This window comes from Microcaecilia unicolor, chromosome 1 (genome assembly GCF_901765095.1).
Source record: "Microcaecilia unicolor chromosome 1, aMicUni1.1, whole genome shotgun sequence".
Taxonomy (NCBI): domain Eukaryota; kingdom Metazoa; phylum Chordata; class Amphibia; order Gymnophiona; family Siphonopidae; genus Microcaecilia; species Microcaecilia unicolor.
The window spans coordinates 237891651-237915255 of NC_044031.1; the positions used below are offsets into that span (position 1 = coordinate 237891651).

Sequence of the window (23605 nt, forward strand, 5' to 3'; positions counted from 1 at the left end):
AATTGTGTTTGAAATAAGTGGAATATAAGCCTGTATGAAATATAGCATAGTATAGTAAGTAAAACAGGAGATAGACTTCCTTTTGCCTGTGGTTCTATTATATTTCTATGTAATGTCATTTAGAAGGAATGTATCAAGGTGCAGTAAAAGGTAGGCTTTTACTGCACAGTGATATACCCCCCCCCCCCCCCCCCACCCACCCACCCTCAAACACAAAGAGCCCCTTCTAGTAGCCAACTCCCCACCTGGAAGTTTCCTCTCTCCTAAGCAAAGACTCTCCTCAAAGCAATAACACCTTTCACCCAGGTCTCCTCCTCCCAAAGGTCCCATCATGCCTGTCTTATTAAAATCTCTGGTAGTTCAGGCAGGAGCAATCCCCAGTCACCCTGTCCTTGCTGGTGCCTTAATCCAAAATGTTTGATTTTGGTTGAATGTGCTTTTATGTTATTACTTGGGGTTCCCTTCTGATTACTGCAGTTGTATTGTATACCACTTCACACTTGCCTGAGGTTAAGTGGTATAGCAAATGGAATAAACTATAACCTCTAGCAGTAGTCTTGCAGCACTACTGCTATGGATCATGTTTCTGTATCTCCTTTTCTTAAAAAACAGTGAATATAAATTCATACAATTTTTAATTAAAAAAAGAAGAAGAAGAAGGTACACACTTTTATGCAACCTGTGTGTTGCCCAAGTTCAGGGGTGTAGTTCAGGTGGAGAAAAACAATTACATGCATAATTTTTAAAATATGTATCTATGAGCAGCATACTGCATGCACATCCATTTATACCTACTCCCCAGCAGATGTAAATATATGTAGGGCAATTTTATAAATCCAAACAAAAATTATCACAAAGTTACTACCATTTTTAAAGCCGTTTAGATCATCAGATAGCTCAAAGATGAAACTCAAAGTACAAAAGGACCTAACAAAAGAATTAAATTGACTTTCAACATACTGTGGGAAAGAACAAGGAAAATTACAATGGCAACTGGAGCACTAAAAGTTGGATTTGAGCCTTCAGTTTCCCTGAATGCCCAGTTGTTGGTACCCTTGTAGTTTAGACAATGTTCACTTATGTGCAGATGCTCAAAACTCCAGCGCTGTACAAAACAGCACCGGAAAATACCGCCATGATACCACCAAAAACGAACTTCCCAATGCTTAGAGCTAATGGTATGCAAATTTTATGCGCTCTGCTAGCTCTGACCATTGAGAAGTAAGGGGGGGGGGGGCGGGGGAACGTATAGAACACTAGCACATGTGCACAAAACCTGTCTTTAGTACAAATGATTTATTAGCTCAAAATAAGACCCAACAAGAAAGTTCGACCATGAGAAGCTGCCAAACATGTGGCCTGAGGGGGCAGGACTGCTGACCTGGGAGACCTGTGTGGTAAGTGAAGGCAGTGGAAAGAATTCTGGTAACCAGACTGCTGGATTCAAACAAATGTGGAGCTTCTGCCAAAAAGTGTATGTCTCTCATGCTTACAGGAGGCAGGAAAGGCTGCACAGTCTGTAGCCCAAGATTCAACCAGCAAAGTCGGGAAACGTTCCCAATGTCCTGCCAAGCTTGGGAGAGGCTGAAATAATCCACCTCAGCTGCATCCTCCCACCTGGTTGCTGTCCTTCTGCTTCCCCTCCTGCCCTAATGCCAGCTCCGAGTTGGCGTAGGGTTTTAGGTGGCAGAGCACTGTTGATCAGTGCACTGTTTCTCTGATCATGGGGTGGATTAGGGAAAAAGTGCACCAGCATACATTAATATGCTTCTTGCGTTAATCTGCTGTGCACTCTTTCGTTTTGGCACTTCAGGCGGCTAAACATTAAGCGCAAGTAAATGTGGGCGCTAGTCCAGTGCTAATGGCCTCTAGCGCCTGTATTTACCTCTGAACATTGGCCTGTTAGTTCCTTTATTCTCTGAGAAAAGCACCCGATAGAGGATTAATACAGAAAGCAGAATCCCCAATTCCGCTTATAGGGATGTGCTGTAAAGAAACAAAATCATACAAGTGGCTTGAGCAAATCCTTCTAATAGTCCAGTAAGTGAAGAGAGAAAAAAGCCCCAACACAAATTGTTTTGAAAATCCTGGGCTGATCTGAGCTCCAGCCCTCAGGCAAAATTCTCTAACCCACAGTGTTTTTTTTGTAGGAAAAAAGGTACAGGTACTCATTATGGGCGGGGGTCACCATGTATGCCTCTGCCCCTATGGTAGCCATACCCCTTATACCAGCCATGGTGCATATAAGCAGTATCACTGAAAATACCGTACCAGTATAGGAGAAAAAAATAACTTGTGATTTTTTTTCATTATAAATAATTTCTATAAGCTGTTACAGCTCCAGTATACCCAGTGCAAAATAAGACAGCAGATATAAATTCTCAAACTGGACATCTTCCAAACACTAAAATGAAAATAAAATGATTTTTTTCTACCTTTGTTGTCTGGTGACTGTTTTTCTGATCATGTTGGTCACAGTCTCTGATTCTGCTGCTCTCTATCTGTTCCTTTAACTCCCTTTCCAGGGCTTCCTTTCCATTTATTTCTTTACTTTCCTCCTTCCTTCTTCATTTCTTGCCCTACATCCATAGGGAAAAGCTGGGTCCTCTGCGGACTTGACTGGAGGAGGTATAGAGTGAATCCAGCTTTTGCCTATTTTATTCATCCATGTGCAGTTTTTCTCCTCTTTTCCCTTTCCCTCACCTCGTCAGTATGAATCTCCTTCCTCTTTCCATCCACGTCCAGCATTTTTCCTCTCCACCTCCATCCATGTCCAGCATTTCTCCACTCTCCTCCCCTCCATTCATGTTCATCTCACTTCCTCTCTTCTCTTCTCTCCCCTCCATCCATGTCCAGCATTTCAGCTCACTTCCTTCCATCCATGTCCAGAATTTCTCCTCTCTCCCCTAAATCCATGTGCATCTCTTCCTTTGTCTTTCCTCCCCTCCACCCATATCCAGCATTTTTCCTCTCCCCCTCCACTCCATCCATGTGCATCTACTTCCTCTTTCTTCCCTCCCCTCCATCCATGTCCAGTATTTCTCCTCTCTCCCTTCCCCTCCAACCGTGTGCATCTCCTTCCTCTGTTTTTCCTTCCCTCCAACACTTCTCGTCTCTTCCCTGCCTTCCACTCCATCCATGTCCAGCATTTCTCCTCTCTCCCCTCCCCTCTGTCCATGTGCATTTCCTTCCTGTCTTCCCTCTCCTCCATCCATGCCCAGCATTTCTCCTGCCCTGCCCTCCCTTCCCATCCATGTCCAGCGATTCTCCTCTGTCCTCCCCTCTATGTCCAGTGATTCTCCTTTGCCCCTATCCTCACCTCCCAACCATATCCAGCAATTTTCCTCTCCCCCTGCCCTCCCCTCCATGTCCAGTGATTCTCCTTTGCCCCTATCCTCCCTTCTATGTCCAGTAACTTGTCCCAGCCTCCACCTGTCTCCCTTTTCAGCCTCATCAAGTTCCAGTACCAACCCCAGCCCCACGTACCCGCCCTTAGCTCCCCGACAGCCCTGCTTTCTGATCCTGCCATGACGCGTTTAATCTTTTATTTTTCTTACCTGAAGTAGCAGTGCCAGCGTTAGTGAAAGCAGCGCAGGCTCGCCTCCTCCAGCCTTCCCTTCCCGAGTCTCAGTGTCCCGCCTTTCTCTGACGTAGTTTCCTGTTTCCGCAAGGGCGGGACACTGAGACTCAGGAAGGGAAGGCTGAAGGAGGCAAGTCAGTGCTGCTTTCACTAACGCTGGCGCTGCGACTTCAGATTAAAAAAATATATAAAAGATTTAAATGCGGGATCACGTGATGCACTAGAGAGGGAAGGATGTGGTTCTGTGCTCTCTTAGGCCCAACCGCCAATTTTATGCAATTTTAGCTTACAAAGTGCTGAACTCGAGCCCTAATATCGATACTACAAGTAGCTGAGAGTCCATGGATAAATTCGTGGAATCGCAGGGTAAAGGCTTGCCAACCCGCAGCGGAAAACGAGAGAAAGAAAAGCTGAAAGCACCGAACGGAGAAGACAGGCCGGCAAAACGTGGAAGTTTCATCTTTACGCCGGAACAATTAAAGCAAATTACTGAAGCAGTCAGCCTAGCGCTGGAGCCGAGGCTCGCGCAGCTGTCGGCACAAATCGCCACACTTACATCTTCCTTGTCAGAAACTACAGCACGGACTGGCGAAACAGAGCGTCGTGTCTCTGAGCTGGAAGACATGTGCGCTCCCATGGCGGCGCGGATAAAACAGCAAGAAACTACAATTGAAAACCTGCTGACCAAAGTTGATGACCTGGAGAACAGATCACGGCGAGCAAATCTTCGCATAGTGGGGCTTCCAGAATTGGTGGGTGATAGAATCCTGGCCACGGAGCTGGAGCAATGGCTTAAAAGAGAGTTCGCCCTCTCAGACAGCATGGGCCCGCTGTGTTTAGAGCGGGCACATCGAGTGGGCCGATTACAAGATGGCCGCCAGTCACCGCGAGTAGTCCTCATAAAAGTGCACAATTATATCCACAAGGATGAAATCCTGAGGGGGTATCGTCAGAAGAGAGAAACGACAAAATATGAAGGGAAGCTCATACAAATTTTCCAGGACTATTCAGCTGGTTTACAAGACAAAAGGAAAAAATTTAACCCAGCGTGTCAACGTCTGCATGCTTTACAAGTTAAATTTATGCTTCTTTACCCTGCAATTTTGAAAATCAAAAATGGCAATGGTTGGCAGGTTTTCTCCAGCGCTGCAGAGGCGGATGTCTATGTAAAAAAATTGGACAATGATCAGCTAAATGCGGAAGGCGCAACTGCAGACACTTGAAGGACTGGGACTCAAAGAGTGTGAAGGGCTAATACATTAATGTCTGTAACAGGTATTTGAATTGTTGTAAGCATATTCTGGTGTGCGGGCTTGAGTTTGGCATTCCTTGTTTGTACATGGCGGGAGGGCCTTTAGCATGGAAGTGACCCATTCCCGTTGTAAGTGACGGGAACGACTTCTGTAGGCAGGATAGGGGGGGCTAGAAGGGTGGGAAGGGAAAGGAGGGGAGGGGGGGTAAATTGGGGGGGGGGGGATAATAGCCTCAGGAATCTGGGCAGCTCACGGCTGGATGGTAACTGGAGCCTGCACCCGATGGGTGGAGATTTGATTTCCCCGGGGAGAAGGGCTGGGTTCCTTGGGGAAGATAAATGGTGCAACATGGACAAGCCTGGAAATAGCGGGAATCCCTGATAGAGCACGTGTGCGCTTGATGTCTTGGAATGTGTCGGGAATTTCATCCCCGATTAAACGGGCCAAGATATTGGCGCAACTGAAACGGCACAAAGTTTCTATCGCCTGTCTTCAGGAGACGAAACTGACTGATCTGGAGCATGAAAAACTCAAGCGTCAATGGGTGGGAGATTGTTTTTATTCTTCTTCGGGAGCCAAAAGAGGTGGAGTAGTGATTCTGATTAGGAAGGGACTGCTTTGTGACCCCAGGTTGATATACAAAGACCAGGAGGGCAGGGTGATTCTTTTACAGCTAACTTTATCGGGGCAAAAACTGTACCTATGTGCGGTGTATGGCCCAAACTCCCATTCTCCTATATTTTTTAGATCCTTGATATCCCTGGGTCTGCGATACTTGGACGCCCCATGGGTGTGGGCCGGGGACTTCAATCAGGTCATGGACCCAGGGGTGGATAGGACTGCCGGAAGACAACAGAGTGAGGCACCGGGGGGGAGGGCACTCCAATCCTTGTGTCGTTCCTTAGATTTGATTGACCCCTGGAGGCTACTTCACCCATCAGAAATTGATTACACTCATCAATCTAGAGTACACCAATCATGGTCGAGATTAGACTACATTCTGATACACCACTCATTATTTACCAAAGTCACTCAGGCCGAGATAGGCCCCATGGAGGTTACTGATCACTCGTTGATTTGGGTAGATATGAGGTTCCCAACCACGGGTACAGGGGGTTCTGCTTGGAAATTTCCATCCTTTTTATACCAAGATCAAAAATTTAAAGAATATATTGTAGCCCAATGGGAACAATATGTAGAATTCAACTTGGAGTCCTGTGAGTCCCCCTTAGTTTTTTGGGAAGCGTCGAAGGCAGTACTGAGGGGGGCTACGATAGCGTACATGAGTGCCAGAAATAAGAAACTTTCAGCAGGTATAGTTCACTTAGAACATCAGTTACGCCAGGCCAAAAAAGGGTATTTACAAAGACCCTCATTGGAGACCCGTGATCTTTGGTCTTCCACAAAGGTGGCCCTGGACTCCCTAATCCACGAAAAAACTCAGAAAAGTTTTACAGCAAGAGGGTTCAATTTCCGCAGATATGGGAATAAGCCGGGTAGGTTGTTGGCCCAGATGGTGAGAATCCGGGGGCGGAGAAAACTGATCACGTCGGTTACATCCCCCAATGGGGACAAAATTAGTACCACGGAAGGGATCGTAAAAGAGTTTCACTCCTATTTTTCTAACTTATACTCTGGGAAGGGGGATGTGACAGACATGGCAGTGGAAGATTATTTGAGGGATGCTGGGCTTCCTCGGCTTTCCATGTCGGCCAGAGAGGCGCTTTCAAAACCGCTACAAGCTCAAGAAGTGCAGAGGGTATTAAGAGCTTTACCTCTGGGGTCGGCGCCGGGGCCCGATGGATTTTCGGCAGAATACTATAAGACTCTCCCACCACAGTTTATAGGCCCTCTAATTGAATACTTTGAGGAGGTGATAGAGCAAGGGGGGCTCCCAAGGGGAGGTAACGAAGCACTAGTGACGTTAATTCCAAAGCCGGGCAAGCCTGGGGATAGGGTGGAGTTGTACCGCCCTATCTCCCTTATTAACGTGGACCTTAAAATGCTGGCTCGAATCTTGGCGGATCGCCTCTCACCCTTCATGGGGACGTTGATTGGTGCCCACCAAGTAGGTTTTATGAAAAATAGGAACTCAGTGATTAATGTACGGAAAGTACTTTTGGCCATTGCACATTGCCAAGCTAGGGATCGGGACCTCTTACTGGTTAGCTTAGATGCTGAAAAGGCGTTTGATAAAGTACAGTGGAGGTACCTATTCCAAGTATTAGATTACATAGGTTTGGGGGGATGGTTTCTAGATGCTGTAAAGATACTCTACAAAGACCCAGTAGCCAGAATTTTAGTCAATGAGTCGAAATCCCCTCCGATTCCAATAAGAGCAGGAACGAGACAGGGGTGCCCCCTTTCCCCCTTTTTATTTCTGTTGTATTTGGAGCCCTTATTGAGGACCATCGAGGTCGACCCAGATATTGAGGGAGTCCAATTGCCAAATCACTCTGTAAAAGTTTTGTCCTTCGCGGATGACATATTTTTGACCCTGACTGATCCCCACAATTCTTTAAATAGAGTCTTGGCAGCTATAGATGAGTTCGGGCTATACTCGGGACTCTCGTTGAACTTAAAGAAATCTTTTGCCTTGCCCTCAACAGAGAGGATACGAGGGGGCTGGGGAGACTCTTTTCCACTTCAGTGGGTGCGGGAGGAGGTGACGTATCTGGGAGTGAGGATTCCAATTGACCTGGGCTCTTTATACGAGAGGAACATGGTACACTTAAAAAAGAGGGTGGCACAATTGTTGTTGAATTGGCAGGATTTGCCCATTTCTTTGATGGGCAGGGTAGCACTCTACAATATGGTCTTGTTCCCTGTCTGGATTTATGTTTACCAAACCTTGCCCATGTTCCTGACCTCAAAAGATGATAAATGGCTGAGGACAAAGTTAAATGCGTTTTTGTGGCAGGGAAAAAGGGCACGCATGACAATCAACAGGGCAATTCTCCCAAGAGCACAGGGTGGGTTGGGATTGATGGACCTACGTATGTTCTCGGTGGCTAGTGGTATGCGCCACATTTCAGATTGGTTCCGAGCCACTGAACATTTTTCCCTCACGGCTGCTGAGACGAGTTGGTTTAAACCTTTGCATTTTTCCAGCTGGCTTCATCAGGCGAGGGGGCGGAGCCCGGATTTGGGTGGGGCTTCAGCCATACTCAATCCCTTGCGACAGACGTGGAGGTGGCTCTGTAGGTTTTTTGCTTTGAATAAATCAGTGTCCCCATTGCTGTCTATAAGAGGTAATCCAGAGTTCCCGGTGGGAGACTCCTCTAGGACTTTTAGAGACTGGAGGTCCAAGGGTGTTACTTATTTGAGTCATGTGGTGTCAGAACAGGGAGGGATGAAAACTATGTCTGATATCAGTGGAGAATTCCACCTGGAAATGAGGGATCCTTTTGCATTTATACAGTTAAGCCACTATGTTAATTCATTACCTAAGAACGATTTATCTGTAACAGTTTGGGAGTGTTTAAATGCAATGTTTGCTCTTGAGGCACAGGGAAAGATTCCGTTGAAGTACTTTCACTCACTCTTAAGAGAGCATCTACAGTCCACAGACTTTACCCGGATGGCACAACAATGGACAAAGGAACTGGCCTTCTCGGTGAACCAGGAGAGCATCAAAATACATTGATGGGCACATACAAACTGACAGAAAATGCCTGCTGGTGGGAATTACAGTATAAGTTTCTGTTCCGTCTTCATGTGTCGCCGAGAAGAGCGTTTCGAGCCACCCTGCGAGACTCAGATGTATGCTCTAAATGTGGGAAAGACAATGCAAACCTGGGCCACATGTTCTGGAACTGTCTATGTATTCAGAAGTTTTGGACGTTATTGGCGCTGCAAGTCTCCTCAATGTGGGGCACAAAGTGGCACATTTCTCCAGGTCAGCTGTTTGGTGTCTACAACATGTGGGGAGCGGCCAGGACGGGCTTTCGAGGCTTTCTGCACAGAGCTGTGTTGATGGCAAAAAAACTAATTCTACAACTGTGGTTGACTCCAGACATTCCAACAGTATCACATTGGCGATCAGCGATGATTTACATGTGTGCATTTGAACGTAGCGGAATTACTGATCTGGCAGGGTCCAGGGGGGACAAATTCTGTTCTGTCTGGGCACCGTTTTGGGACACTTTAACTCCAGTGGCTCGCAGTAGAGTGTTAAATTCCTGAGGTTGGGGGGGGGGGGCAGGCGTTAGGGAGGGAAGGGAGAGGGACGGGGGATGGGAGAAAAATGTTATAAAATGTTTACGTTTGTGGTCTGGAATGAATAAGGATATGTGTGTTACTGTACGCATTGTACGATGGGTCATAGCAATATCCTGATTGGTGTAATATGTTCAATAAACATGAGTTAAAAAAAAAAAAAGATTTAAATGCGTCGTGGGGCAGAAGGAACAGAAAGCAGGGCTTTCCGGGAGCAAAGGATCGGCAGGTGGACTGGCTGTAGGAAAAAAAAGTGCCGGTACGCTGTACCTGTTGGATTATTTGTAGTAAATAATTAGCAGATTTTAGTACACACAGCTTCAGCTTTAGAAATGTTAATTTCTTTCTTCATCTCTCTCTCATTCACCCCTGAATAATTCACTGCTGAGTCACTTTAAAGTTGAAGTAACAAAACATCTGTTTACTCACAGTTTGCAGTTAGATTATAATCAGACAGGCTTATATATACATATTACTATACATTTGTATCATCAGCTCCTTCCATGTGCTTAGATGGTAATGGATGCTCACACCACCATAGATCCTCTCAGGTTAGGAGAGATCATGAGCTCCATGTGCTCCATGTGCTGCATCTGCTGTGTCTAACCCCCACAGGAAGTTGCATAGCTGTGTGACCTCTCTAAGTAATTCACATCAGAGGTCACAGAGTAATCACAGAGAAATAATAGGTGACAGGCAATGCATGTAAAATACAACACATTCCAACAAACCCCTTCTCATGCATAACTGTCATGCAATTATTTATTCATACAAAGTCCAAGCTTTATACGCAGATTCACAAAATGTTCTCTGGGTAACGGTTTGGTCATGATGTCAGCTGTCATCTCACTGGTGTGACAATAGTGTAGACTGATGACCCCTTCTTTCGCCAACTCTCGCACGTTGTGGTATTTCGTTGCGATGTGCTTGGTGCGTGACTGAACCTTGTCATTCTGTGACAGTCGGATGCAGCTCTGATTATCTTCCATTAACTGGATTGGTCTCTTTTCAGCTATTCCGAAATCCAGCAAAAGTTTTTCAATCCACATCAGTTCTCTGCACGCTTCCGATACGGCCACGTATTCAGCTTCTGTAGAAGACAAACTCACAATACTTTGTTTATGACTGGCCCATGAAATTTGTACATTTCCATACATAAACACATATCCACTTGTGGATTTATAATTAGAATGATCCCAGGGGGGTCACGTGATGCGAGGGAGCTGAACGGACGTCCGAGAACCCGGCTCCGCTACTGACTCCCTCTATCTTTAAAATTAATCGGCTTAACTCCCGTTTTCAAAAATCTAAGACCCGGACGGAGACACAGTAAACGACCCGCGTTTAGATCACGAGGCTGCGAGGAGGAGAACGCGGCAGAGAGAGCGGGGAATGCCCGTGAAGTCACAGAGGCCTAAAAAGTCCCGCATGCTTGACGCGGAAAAAAAAATGGCGGCGGTTAAAGAAACCGCGGGAGAAGCGAGCCAGCCTACCGAAGTTTTTCAAGAACTTATACAGCAAGTGACAGCTATATTAGAAGACAAGCTGTCCAAATTTCAATCTTCAGTGGAGCAAATCCGGGAAGCAGTGGAAAGACAAAGTGCGAGACTCCAGCAGGCGGAAGAAAGGATCTCCAGGCAAGAAGACAGAACGGAGGTAGCAGACACCCGAATAAGCGGGCTAGAGCGAAAGTGTGAGCGCCTGGAGCAGCAAATCGACGACCTGGAGAACCGGAGCCGAAGAAATAACATCCGGATAGTAGGGCTCCCTGAGTCGGTGCAGGATAAAGAACTGTGGAAGATCATGGAGGAATGGCTCCCTGAACAGCTGGGATTACAATGTCCGGGAAAGACCTTGCAGGTTGAAAGAGTCCATCGAATTGGGGCGCGCAGAGAGGGGGAGAGCCGCCCCAGAACAGTTATAGCAAAACTTTTGAATTATGCCAGCAAAGAAAAAATACTACTGGCTTACAGGAAGAAAGCAGCGCTGGAATACAATGGAAGTAAAGTCTTGCTATTTCAGGATTACTCTGCTGTGGTTTCGGAGCAAAGGAGGAAAATGGGACAGCATTGTAAGCGCTTGTTTGAAAAAGGGGTGAAATTTGCCCTACTCTTCCCGGCTAAAGTGCGGGTGATGGCTGATAATAAGGTACTGTTTTTTACTGACCCCAGCGAGCTGGCAGCATATGTGGAACGCATATAAGGGATTTAAAGAACAGATCAGCTATGGCACCTGACTTGTGAAAGTACAACAAACTGGATTATAAGTACAATGTGTGGGGAAAAGAAACTTGCGATTGGACCAGAATAAGGCAGAAATACACACGAGAAACTGTGGGCCTTAAGGATTAATCAAACTGAATTATTAGAATTGTGAAGACCCTAAATGTTGGATTGACCAGACCCGTGGGAACAAGTGATCAGTGGTTGGTGCCCATGTTGTTACTTCTAAAAAAAAAAAAAGGGACATCTGACCAGATCAAGGGAACACCAGGGAGGTGACAGTCCACGGTAGATGGAAGGAAGAGCCCTATGCCAGGCTGAAGAAGCACTGGTAGTGATCCACGGACCTGGCAGAAGAGGACAGCTTGGGAAGAGTGAGCCAGAGGTTGCTGGAAGTTAAGTTCTACATGCGGGACTGGATGTAAAGTTGAAGTGGGTTTGAAGGTTATTTTTTGATGTATAAGTGTTGAAAGGAGCAGGAAAATGTTGGCACTCCTTACTGTTTTTGTTTTTTGTAGATTAGGATGTTGCAGGGGAAGGGGAGACTGGGGTAGAAGAGAAGGGGAGATAGACACAGAGAACGGGAGAGCGCAAATTAATAGGGGAAGCAGGAGTTGTGAGTGCGGGGGAGTTAGTGGTAGGGGAAAGGAAATGTTAAGGTTAAGGATTGCATGGATGGAAGTGTGTGTGTTGGGAAATTGGAATGTAACGATTGGTGAGGGAAGGGAGGGGGGGAAGGGGGGGAGTGGAGGGGAGGACAGTGAAAGGGACGGGGGGCTGGGGACAGTTCTGGCTATTAACATCACAAGCAACAGCATATCGGGGGGCTGGAAGATCGTGATTGAAAGGAGAGGAGAACCCATAACTTTACGTACAGATTCCAGACAACAAGACTGGTCTGGAGGCCTAGCTGGGGGGCCTCTGGACAGAGATATACAGAGTATTGGTGAGTCTAGAAATTATCAACAGATGAGTTGAATGGCTAAACTAAAAGTTGTGTCATTAAATGTAGACGGGGTACACTCACCAATAAAGAGGGCAAAGGTACTTCAGGCGCTCAAGAGGCAAAAGGCCGATGTGGCACTGATACAAGAAACACACTTAAGTAAAGTAGAACATCTTAAGATGAAAAGAGATTGGGTGGGAGACATATATTTTGCAGCATACAATGGGAGGCAAAGGGGAGTAGCCATACTAATAAGGAAAACAATTGCATTTAGCTTACATAAGATGTACCAAGACCCGGAAGGGCGCTTTGTAATAGTGACAGGATCTTTGCAAGGTATCAAGGTGGGACTATGTAGTGTATATGCACCAAATGTTTATTCTCACAAATTTTTTACCGCTCTGATAGCCAAATTAGTAACTTTTGATGAATACCATCTCATTGTAGGAGGGGATTTTAATATTACAAGTGACCCCTCTATAGATTGCAAACCCCCAAGGAAGGTGGGGCGGGGACATGAAGAAAGGGGGGTAAATTTACTTATGAATGAGCTGGGGCTGGTGGATATTTGGCGCCTCCAACACTTAGAAGAGCATGATTATACTTTTTTTTCACACCCGCATGGAGTTCACTCGCGCCTTGACTACCTGCTTGTGTCCCACTCAGTCAGCTTGATAGTAGAACAGACTGGAATTGGGGACCCCGATGTTTCTGATCATGCCCCAGTGTGGGCTGAAATGCGGTGGGGGGAGAGGAAGAGGCCGACAAGATGGCGTATGAATCCGGCTCTGTACCAAAGTAGAGAATTTAAAACTTACTTGCGGCAGAGCTGGACAGACTACGTCGCTGAGAATGATGCCCAGTCGGTAAACCCGAGAATTTATTGGGAGGCAGCGAAGGCTGTACTCCGAGGCAAGATTATCTCTTACGCTGCCTCGCAGAACAAGCGGCGAAGCTCTCAACTTACAGAGGTGTCCGGGAGATTACGGGAAGCTCGTAGAGCTCTCATCATCTCTCCCACAGAACATAATAGACAGACATATGCAGAGTGTAGGAAGGCAATGCAGGAGATACTGGATGCAGGAGCGCTATACAATATCAAATTATATAAATATAAGCTGCACCAATGGGGGAATAAAACAGGTAAGCTCTTAGCAGCCTTGGTGAGGCAGAGGTCGGGGAAGCAGTATATAGGTAAGATCCGAGAAGCGGAGGGAACAGTAACTACAGACCAAATGGAAATAGAAAGGGAATTTGTGCGTTATTACACAACACTTTACAAAGCGGGCCCTTTCTCAGAGGAAAAGTGTATAGAGTTCCTTAGAGACGTAAACTTACCCTCGTTAACTGAAAGCCAGAAAGAGATGCTGAATGCACCACTACAAGGGAAAGAAATGCAGCGAGTAATAAAACGCTTGCAGCTGGCTAAAGCCCCAGGGCCAGATGGTCTAGGGACAGAATTTTATAAGATCCTGCAGGATTTGCTCATTGAACCCCTTATTCTCATGTGTAATGAGGTGAGGGAAGTGGGCGGGATGGGACCTGTGCTGAACCATGCACATATTACAGTCATCCCCAAGCCAGGGAAAGATGGGGAGCAGGTTGGATCCTATAGGCCCATTTCGCTGCTCAATCAAGATCTTAAGTTGCTGGCGGCGGTATTGGCGGATCGACTGAGCCAGGTGGTGCCTCATCTAGTTCATCCCGACCAGGTGGGGTTTGTTAAGGGAAGATACGCATCGGCCAATATCTTAAAAGTAAGCCGAGTGCTACTTGAAGGTGGGGGGAGAGCAGGAGATGCTATACTGGCCAGTCTGGATGCCGAGAAGGCATTCGACAAAGTAGTGTGGGAGTACTTATTCTGGATCCTGAGGCACTTTGGTATTCAGGGAGAGTTTCTACAATGGATCACAGCTTTGTATAACAATCCCACGGCGCAGATTATCATAAATGATTCCCTTACGGATGCTTTCCCCTTACGGGGTGGTACCCGGCAGGGGTGCCCGTTGTCACCGTTACTTTTTATTCTGACATTGGAACCCCTGGCGGCTAGAATACGGCAAGAACCCAGACTAACAGGACTACGAGTAGGGGGTGCAGAACACAGAATAAATTTATTTGCTGACGACATGCTTTTGATGTTGGATAAGGCGTCGCAAACGCTGCCACTAGTGATGGATATCATTAAGGAATACGGGGAATTTTCTGGGCTCAGTATCAACTTTGGGAAGTCAGAAGCGTTGCCCATCAGTGATCCTTGCACATGTCGAACACCTGGGGAGTTCCCTTTGATGTGGGCCCAAAAGGGCATCAAATACTTAGGAGTGTTCTTAAGCGCAGATCAGAGCTGGATGTATAAAAAAAATGTGATAGACCGAGTGGAGGAAGTAAAACGGCTTTGCGGAAGGTGGAAAGACTTGCCTATAAATTTTATGGGTCGGATTGCTTTGGTTAAGATGGTAATGTTGCCTAAATTAATATACCCCTTACAAATGCTTCCTTTATGGGTACGGAGGAAGGAGGATAGCCTGTATAGGAGTGTGATAAGTACTTTTATCTGGCGAGCGAAACGATCACGGATTTCCTTTGTGAAACTCACTCATACTCGTAAACAGGGAGGTCAAAAGTTGCCAGACTTAAGAACATATAATGTGGCAGCGCTGATGCGGTGGATTCATGAACTGCAGTCAGGAGAGAGTTTTTATGCCACTACGGGCTTCTGGGAGAGCTGGTGTGGCCACAATGACCCGTTTGCAGTATTGGAGTCATGGGCGGTACCAGGAGCCAAAAAGATAGTGAATAACCCATATGTGGCAGCGCTGCAGAGGGCCTGGAGATGGTGGAGGGGACATGGCGGAACAGCGAGAGGAACCAGCCCATTTCTACCATTAACGGGCAACATGGCCTTTCCGGCAGGCCAAGGGATATCAGTATTTAGTGACTGGCGTGAAAAGGGGTGTAGATTTATAGGGCAATTTAGGAAAACGGAAGAGGAGGCTTTCCCAACGTTCACCGAAGTTAGGGATGAATTGCAGTTGCCGAGATCGCACTTCTTTGCATACCTTCAAATTAGAGATTACGTGCTGAGTGTGGAACGCAGGAGCCGGGAACGGGTGCATTTCACGCAACTAGACAAAATGTTTTTGCAAATCCCGCCCAAGCTAAATAGACTGTCACAATGGTGCCAATTAATTCGGGAGTCACAGGAGGCGCCACATGTCCGGCAGTTAGCAGAGATTTGGAGTAGGGACACGGGTGAGGAGGTTACTGTGAAACGGCTGAGCACGGTCTTTGGGGGGTTAAGCAAGATTACACCAAATGCAGCCCTACAGGATATACAATACAGGATTTTATACAGAGTACATATTACTAAAGAGAGAGGTAAAACCATGGGGATGTGGGAGGATGATGTTTGCAACAAATGTGGGAAAAGTGTGGGAGGCTTTTTGCATTCATTTATGGAGTGCCCGAGCCTACACAAGCTATGGGTAGGAGCGCTGGAAGTAATTGAAAAGACGTTACAATGTGAAATGGAGTGGAAGTATTCAGCTATTTTAATGGGCTGTAAGGAATCTCTTGGACAGCAAGGACTGGGTGTGGCTCAGTGTAGATTTGTGCTGTTGACTGCATTATTGGTGAAGAAATGCATTTTGCAAGCTTGGGTTGACACTGAACCTCCACCTTTGGAGCGGTGGAAGGCTCAAATGAAGGACATGGCCCAGTGGGTGAATATGACACTAAAATTTTCAACAGCACTCGGCAATCGCCAGTATAGAGATATATGGGGGAGAGCGCGAGATCTGCTCATGGCGCCAGACCCGGATTTGCAAAGTAAAGAATAGCCAGATAGGAGGGGAAGAGGGAGGGAGGGCAAACGGAGGGGGGGGGGACCTCATTCACAAGGGAAGGGATTAATAAGGGAGGAAACACAAAAGCACATGGGGACCAATACATATGTCTTGTAGATGCATAATTTGTACTGTTGTCCTTTCGATTGCAATGAACTGAGTGACGTTGAGCTGCAGGTGGCAGCAGATGTTTATATTTGTCTTCATGATGCAATAAAGAAATTTTCAAAAAAAAAAAAGAATGATCCCCTGCCCAATCTGAATCACAGTAACATATTAGTTTTGGATTACTATTGGCTGAAATCTTTAATTTACAATCAATGGTACCCTTTAAATACCTTACCATCCTTTTAACTGCAGTCCAATCTGATTTGGTAGGTGAGCTGACCCTTCTGCTCAAAATTCCTACTGCATTTGCTATATCAGCCCTGTATGTGGTAGCTAGATATAAAAGCTTACCTATGGCTGATCTATATTGGATGTTATCTGGTAAAGGTTCTCTTACTGTTTCATCCTTCAGAAAATCAGTGATCATGGGAGTGCTTACAACTTGGGCATCTTGCATACCTAAACTTTCAATAAGCTCATTTATTTTCTGCTTCTGGCTTAGAAGATAAGAACCATCATTTTGTTTCTCAATTTCTATACCAAGATAGTATGACACATTACCCAGTTCTTTTATCTCAACATTGTGGTTTAAACATTTTACAATGTCCTTGTACTCTTGCTCACTTTTGCTTGCAATGAGCAGATCATCAACAAAAGCTAAAATGTATGCATATTGTCCATTTGTGCACCTAGTGTACAAACATTTATCTGCTTCACCTTGCTTAAATCCTAAATTTGTCAATATTTCATGCAATTTGTCATTCCAACATTTTGCACTTTGCTTTAATCCATAAAGACCTTTGTTTAATTTACACACTAGCTGTCTTTGTTTTGTATTTATGAAACCTGTTGGTTGTTCCATGTACAAGTCTTCAGTTATATCTCCATGAAGAAACGCTGTTTTCACATCAATGTGGTTGACTTGCATGCCTTTTGAGACTGCAATGCTCAGAAGTGTTCTTATTGTCGTGTGTTTCACTACAGGTGCAAACACTTCATCAAAATCTTCTCCATATTTTTGAAGATATCCCTTTGCGACTAATCTGGCTTTATACCTTTCCACTTTTCCTTGTGCATTCCTTTTTAACTTGAATACCCATTTGCATCCTATAGCTTTCTTGCCAGGAGGTAATTTTGTAAGAATCCAAGTATTATTTTTATCCAATGCATCAATTTCTTCTTGTGCAGCTTTATGCCATTCAGCAGCTTCTTCTGCTGGCATTTTCTCAATCTCATCCCATGTTAAGGGCTCTTGAGCTTCTGCTGACTTTGTTAGGTAAGACAGTCTTGGGGGTGGAACACCTTTGTTTTCCCTGGATGAGAGTCTGACAACAGGTTGGTCTGACCTTTCCGCATCCTCTAAATCTGAGAGTCCTTCTCCAATTGATTCCCCTTCTCCAACTGTACTGTCTTCTTCAATGATCCTTTCTGTGTCTGCTTCCTCTGCCTGTTCCTCGTTAGATACAGTGAGTTGCTTTCAGACATCTGCCTTGGTATGGCATTTATATACACTGGCATGTCTATTATGGTTCTAGTTTCATATTCTGGATGATAAGGCTCATCTGGGATAATCCAGCCTTTATCAACCCTTTTGTTTTCATCAAAATATGTAACATGTCTTATGCCAACAATGCCAGTTTTCAGATTCAAAATTCTATATCCTTTGTGTCCTGGAGCATAGCCAACTAAAATGCCCCTTTCTGTTGTGGAATCCAGCTTATGCCTTCTTTGCTTTGGTATATGAGCATATGCTGTACTTCCAAATGTTCTTATGTGTGACAGGTTTGGCTTCCTACCATGCCATGTCTCATGTGGTGTGCGCTCAGCGCCTTTAGTTGGCATTCTGTTTTGTAGGTACACTGCTGTGAGAATGGCTTCCCCCCATAGTCTTTTAGGGAGATTGCTATCTGACAGCATACACCTGGTCATTTCCACAAGTGACCTAAATTTTTTCTCTGCAACAGAATTTTGCTCTGGTGTATAAGCTACTGTTGTGATATGCTGAATGCCTTCTTGTTCTAGAAATGTGCGCATGCTTTGTGAAGTGAACTCACCACCATTGTCGGTCTGAAGAACCTTTGGTTTTCTTTCAAATTTATTGCTCACCATGGCTACGTATTTCTTCAGCATGTCTGTGACTTGACTTTTTTCTTTCAGCAAATAGGCCACACAGTATCTAGAGAAATCATCCAAGAATATTAGCACAAATCTGTTATTTCCCAATGATGGGATATTAAACGGTCCACATAAGTCACTGTGTATTAAGTCCAGTACTTTATTACTTCTGTTTCCTGTGTATGCAGGAAATGAGGGTCTCACACCTTTTTGAGTAACACAGTCTATGCATTTCTCCATTTTACCAGCATCTGCACTTATCTGAATGCCGGTGGCCAGTTGCTTACTGTAAAGATCCTGGATCACCTTAGAATCACGATGTCCCAGGCGGCGGTGCCAGATTTCCAGACTACATTTACAATCATTCTTCCTTACTTGCGCCATATGTGAGGCTTCACCTGAAATGCTCAGTTTATAAACATCATTATGCATAAAAGCTTCAGCATACACTTCATCATTTTTAGAGATTGTGCACTTACTGTTTTCAAAATGAATCGCAAATCCCTTCTTATCTAATGTAGATACACTAAGCATATTGCAAACTGCTTGGGGAATATACAAGACATCACTTACAGGAATTTCTTTAACTTCATTAGACACTTTGCATTTTAAGAATCCAATACCTTTTGCTTGGATCTTAGCAGTCCCTGCGTTTGCAGTTTTAAGAATTCCTTCTTCTGGACACATTTCCTGAAAGAAATCCTTACAATTGGTTAAATGGCATGTGCTCCCTGAATCCAAAATCCAAGTACTTTCATTTGAATTATTATTTACCATAGTCAAAGATTTTTCTGCCATTAGAAAGCCCTTGTGTTTATCTTTGTCCTTCATACATTTCCTGGTTTGAAAATTCTTTAGTTCCATTGGCTTAGGTGAGCTAGAGGGAGTGTTTTGTGTTTCCTTACACCATTTAGATACATGTCCCTCCTTTCCACATGAGTAGCAAATCAGCTTGCCCTTGGGTGGAGTTTTCCCATAGCTCCGCCTTCCTCTGTTCTTTGCCAAGAAATTTGTTTCATTTCTCTCTGACTTGCTTTGAGAACACATCTCCTCAGAATCATTTATTATGCATTCCTGCCTTAGTTTTGATGTTGCCTGTTCAAAAGATTGCCCTTCAATGGCCTCATTTACAGACCTAAAAACATCAAACTTCTTTGATAGTGAGGTAAAAAGAAATGCTCTTTTCAATGCATCACACATGGGAATTCCAGAAAGTTCTAACTTTTGAAATGAAGACATAAGATGCATAATGTGATCATTACATTTACTTTTATCCCTTAATTTGGTTTCATTCAACTCTGCCAGCCAAATTGGTTGCTGCTTTGCATATGTAGTTGCATACATAGTTCTCAGTTTATATAAAATGTCCTTTGGTGTATCTTTTCCCTCCACTAATATGGCTTGTTTCTCTGAGAGAGCTTCCAAAAGCATGCACTTCACATAATAGTTTGCATTGTCCCATTCAGCCATATTTTCATCTGTTCTGTCTTGGTCTAAGCATATATTTAATCCTTTTGCTCGAAGGAGACATATGAATCTTAGTTCCCACTGCTGATAATTAAACTCAGTTAATTTAGGCACCTTGAGAGAATAGAAAAATGGTGAATTTCTTCCCTCAGCCATTTTCTTAGCCTTCTGTCTGCTGTGTGGGGGGAGAGAGAGACAGACTGAATCTTTCCTTTAAAACTTAAGAGAAAAATGTGGCCTTTTTTTCTGCCTGGTAATATTTCTCTTCTTTTTCAATTCCTGGCCCCTGGGCCCATAACCCTTTTGTTGGATTATTTGTAGTAAATAATTAGCAGATTTTAGTACACACAGCTTCAGCTTTAGAAATGTTAATTTCTTTCTTCATCTCTCTCTCATTCACCCCTGAATAATTCACTGCTGAGTCACTTTAAAGTTGAAGTAACAAAACATCTGTTTACTCACAGTTTGCAGTTAGATTATAATCAGACAGGCTTATATATACATATTACTATACATTTGTATCATCAGCTCCTTCCATGTGCTTAGATGGTAATGGATGCTCACACCACCATAGATCCTCTCAGGTTAGGAGAGATCATGAGCTCCATGTGCTCCATGTGCTGCATCTGCTGTGTCTAACCCCCACAGGAAGTTGCATAGCTGTGTGACCTCTCTAAGTAATTCACATCAGAGGTCACAGAGTAATCACAGAGAAATAATAGGTGACAGGCAATGCATGTAAAATACAACACATTCCAACAGTACCGGCACCCAAAAAAAGCACTGCTCACACATTTTCTCTTTTTGTAAATCTTGCCCTCTTCTTACTATATTGTTCTCTAATATTGCAGAAAAAAAATGGGGAAAAGGTATGTGTGTATGTCCCATACTCAGTAGCACAAACACATTCAAAACATGGCTACCACCCTCCCATGGCACAGAAAGAGAGAGAAAGAAAAATAAGTTAAGAGTTATCTTCAACATATTTGATTTCCTTCAAGTCTGGACTGTTAAATTGAGTCTGACATTGAATCTTGGTCAGTCTTCATCCACTGCTCTGTAGCTTCACAGACCTCTTCACTCCACAGCTTCTTCTCTGCCTGAGGCACTGGTCTGCTTCTTTGTAGCTCTAGAGAATAATTTATATCATTCCAAGGAAGCTGAGACTTGTTCCTCAAGCCTCATTACCCTCTGTATACCTGGCTTTCATCCTACAGTCCCTTGGGAACTATACTTTCAGTTTCCATAAGATAGCTTCAACTAAATACTGAAGTTTTTTTTTCTTTTAAAGGTGCTTCATCTTCTTGAGGAATTCCAGCCTTTAACTATAGAATTCTCCATTTCTGCTCCTTCCCAAACTGTCTCCTTACTACATAACATATGCAAACAAATGGAGATTGAGAATATTAAAAGGAAGACAAGGACTGTATTCATGAAAATAAGAGACAGTTGTGCCCATGAATCAGAATGCTGAAAGTTGCACACAGTTCTAAGCTAAAGAAAACTAAAAACTAAAAATAAAAAATAGATGGGAAGAATATCATATTTCATATGCATCATATCTCTATTATATGATTGTTCTGTAGTGCTGTTGAATGTGTATATTTTTAATACTGTTTCGTGTAAATCCAATTATTAGGTTTAAATGTGCCATTTCCAAGTTTCTCAATTATTGTATTTAGTTTATATTTGGTAATTTTACTATTGTTATGCTGTCAACAAAATTATACATTTTATTTTAAACTGCACCTGCTGTGCACCACCTTAGGCGAATCTCTTCATAAAGGCACCCTTCTCCTCCATCGCTAACTCCAGACTCCGTTCCTTTTATCTCGCCGCACCTTATGCCTGGAATAGACTTCCTGAGCCATTACGTCAAGCTCCATCCCTGGCCGCCTTCAAATCCGGGCTAAAGGCTTACCTGTTTGATGCTGCTTTTAATTCCTACCCTGTCACCTGCTCGTAACCTTTATCTTGTCTTCCTCTCTTCAATAGTCCCCTTTTCCCTATGTGTCCTATCTGTCTGACCTACCCTTATCCCTTATTTGTCCTGTCTGTCTGTCCTGATTTAGATTGTAAGCTCCTTTGAGCAGGGGCTGTCTTTTCTTCATGTTCAATTGTGAAGCGCTGCGTACGAATGGTAGCGCTGTAGAAATGATTTGTAGTAGTAAAGGCAGTTAATAACTAAAAACGTATAGCCCTGGTAGTCCAGTAGAGGTATCCCAGCAGGAGCTCCATGTACTAACATGACTGCCACCTGACATAAGCTCTAGTGGTCGTCTCATGGTACTACCACTAGAGGTCAGCCTTCCATTATTTCAGATTTTCCTCTGATTTTACCTCAGATGCAGGAAAAGCTGAAATATCTACTCTGAGTCAAAAATAGATCTCATAAACCCGTTATTGGCTTTCCAAGACACCCCAAAGAAAATTCTTTAGATACACTTCTGATTTTTCTTTATAAACTGTTTACTAATTCAACTAACCTATGAACATTTTCTTGGTTCACTGACTTGTTCAACAAGCCCAGTTTAAATAATGTTGCACATCTTTACTCATCTTCACTATAAACTACCAATTAAGTTCCCAAATAGTGATTATATAGCTGTATTTGGAGCTGTGGATATATATCTCACACAGGAACAGGTGTGAACCAGCTTGTGACACAATGGATATTGAACTAATGCTCACTGTGACATTCAGATCTGGATCATTATGTACAGTGCTTGAGATGAGAAAATGGAAAAATTATATCTTACCTGATAATTTTCTTTCCTTTAGTCATAGCAGATGAATTCAGAAACTTATGGGTCCATCTACCAGAAGGTAGAGATAGAGAAAACACACTAAACTGTATTATATAGGATGGAATGCATTCTGGTCAGTCAGTATTGCTCATAACAAAGCAGAAGGAAAGAACCAACACAATGCAAACAAATGTCTCCTTCCCCACAAAGAAGTGTAATAAAGTATGAAGAAATACAATCTGTATGAACAGCAAAGAGCACACAATGATCTAAATAGACAAACCAACAAGGTACCATGAAAGACAACACAGAGGAAGGGGTTCTGAATTCATCTGCTATGACAAAAGGAAAGGAAATAATCAGGTAAGACCATTTTTCCTTCATTGTCATCAGAGCAGATGAATCCAGAAATTTATGAAATGTAGCAAAGCAGTCCTTAATTTGGGTGGGGAACAGAGACAGCTGCAAATAGTACTGACACACCAATAACTGCTTCCGATCTAGCAGCAACATCCACCCAATAACTTTTTGAAAAAGTGTGCAAGCACTATAGTAGCCTTAGAAGCTGCATTTCCTCTATCTGAACCAGAAAAAAAGGATAAAGAGATGATCTGACAGACAGAAATTCATTAATCATCTCAAGATAATGAAGAAGAATTCGACAACAAGGGAGCATAATGTGCTAAATTATTGGCCATAATCCTCCTTTGTGATGGAAGGTAGAAACAAAGGCTGTTTAAGGTAAAACGCAAAAATGACCTTAGGTAAGAATGAAGAAACTGTTTGGATAGAAACCCTATTCTCAGGGAAATGAAGAAGTGGATCCTAGTTTACAGCATAGGAGCCAAATTTTCAAAATGATTGGGGGCGCTGAAATTTTTTTTTTTACAGGTGGTGCATTCCCTCCCCCCTCTCCTCCCCCTTCCATTCATATCCAGCAATTCTCATCTCTCCCCTGCCCTCTCCTCCATTCATATCCAGCAATTCTCCTCTCTCCCCTGCCCTCTCCTCCATTCATATCCAGAAATTCTCCTCTCTCCCCTCCCCTCTCATCCATGTCAAGTGAATTCTCCTCTCTCCCCTGCCTTCCATTCATGTCCA

At 44.0% G+C, this 23605-nt stretch overlaps 1 protein-coding gene across 1 annotated transcript in view; it reads right to left on the reverse strand.

Moving 5' to 3' along the window:
- GABBR2 (gamma-aminobutyric acid type B receptor subunit 2) overlaps positions 1 to 23605 on the reverse strand; it is a 1273589-nt gene that overhangs the window by 563633 nt on the left and 686351 nt on the right. The window lies entirely within an intron of this gene.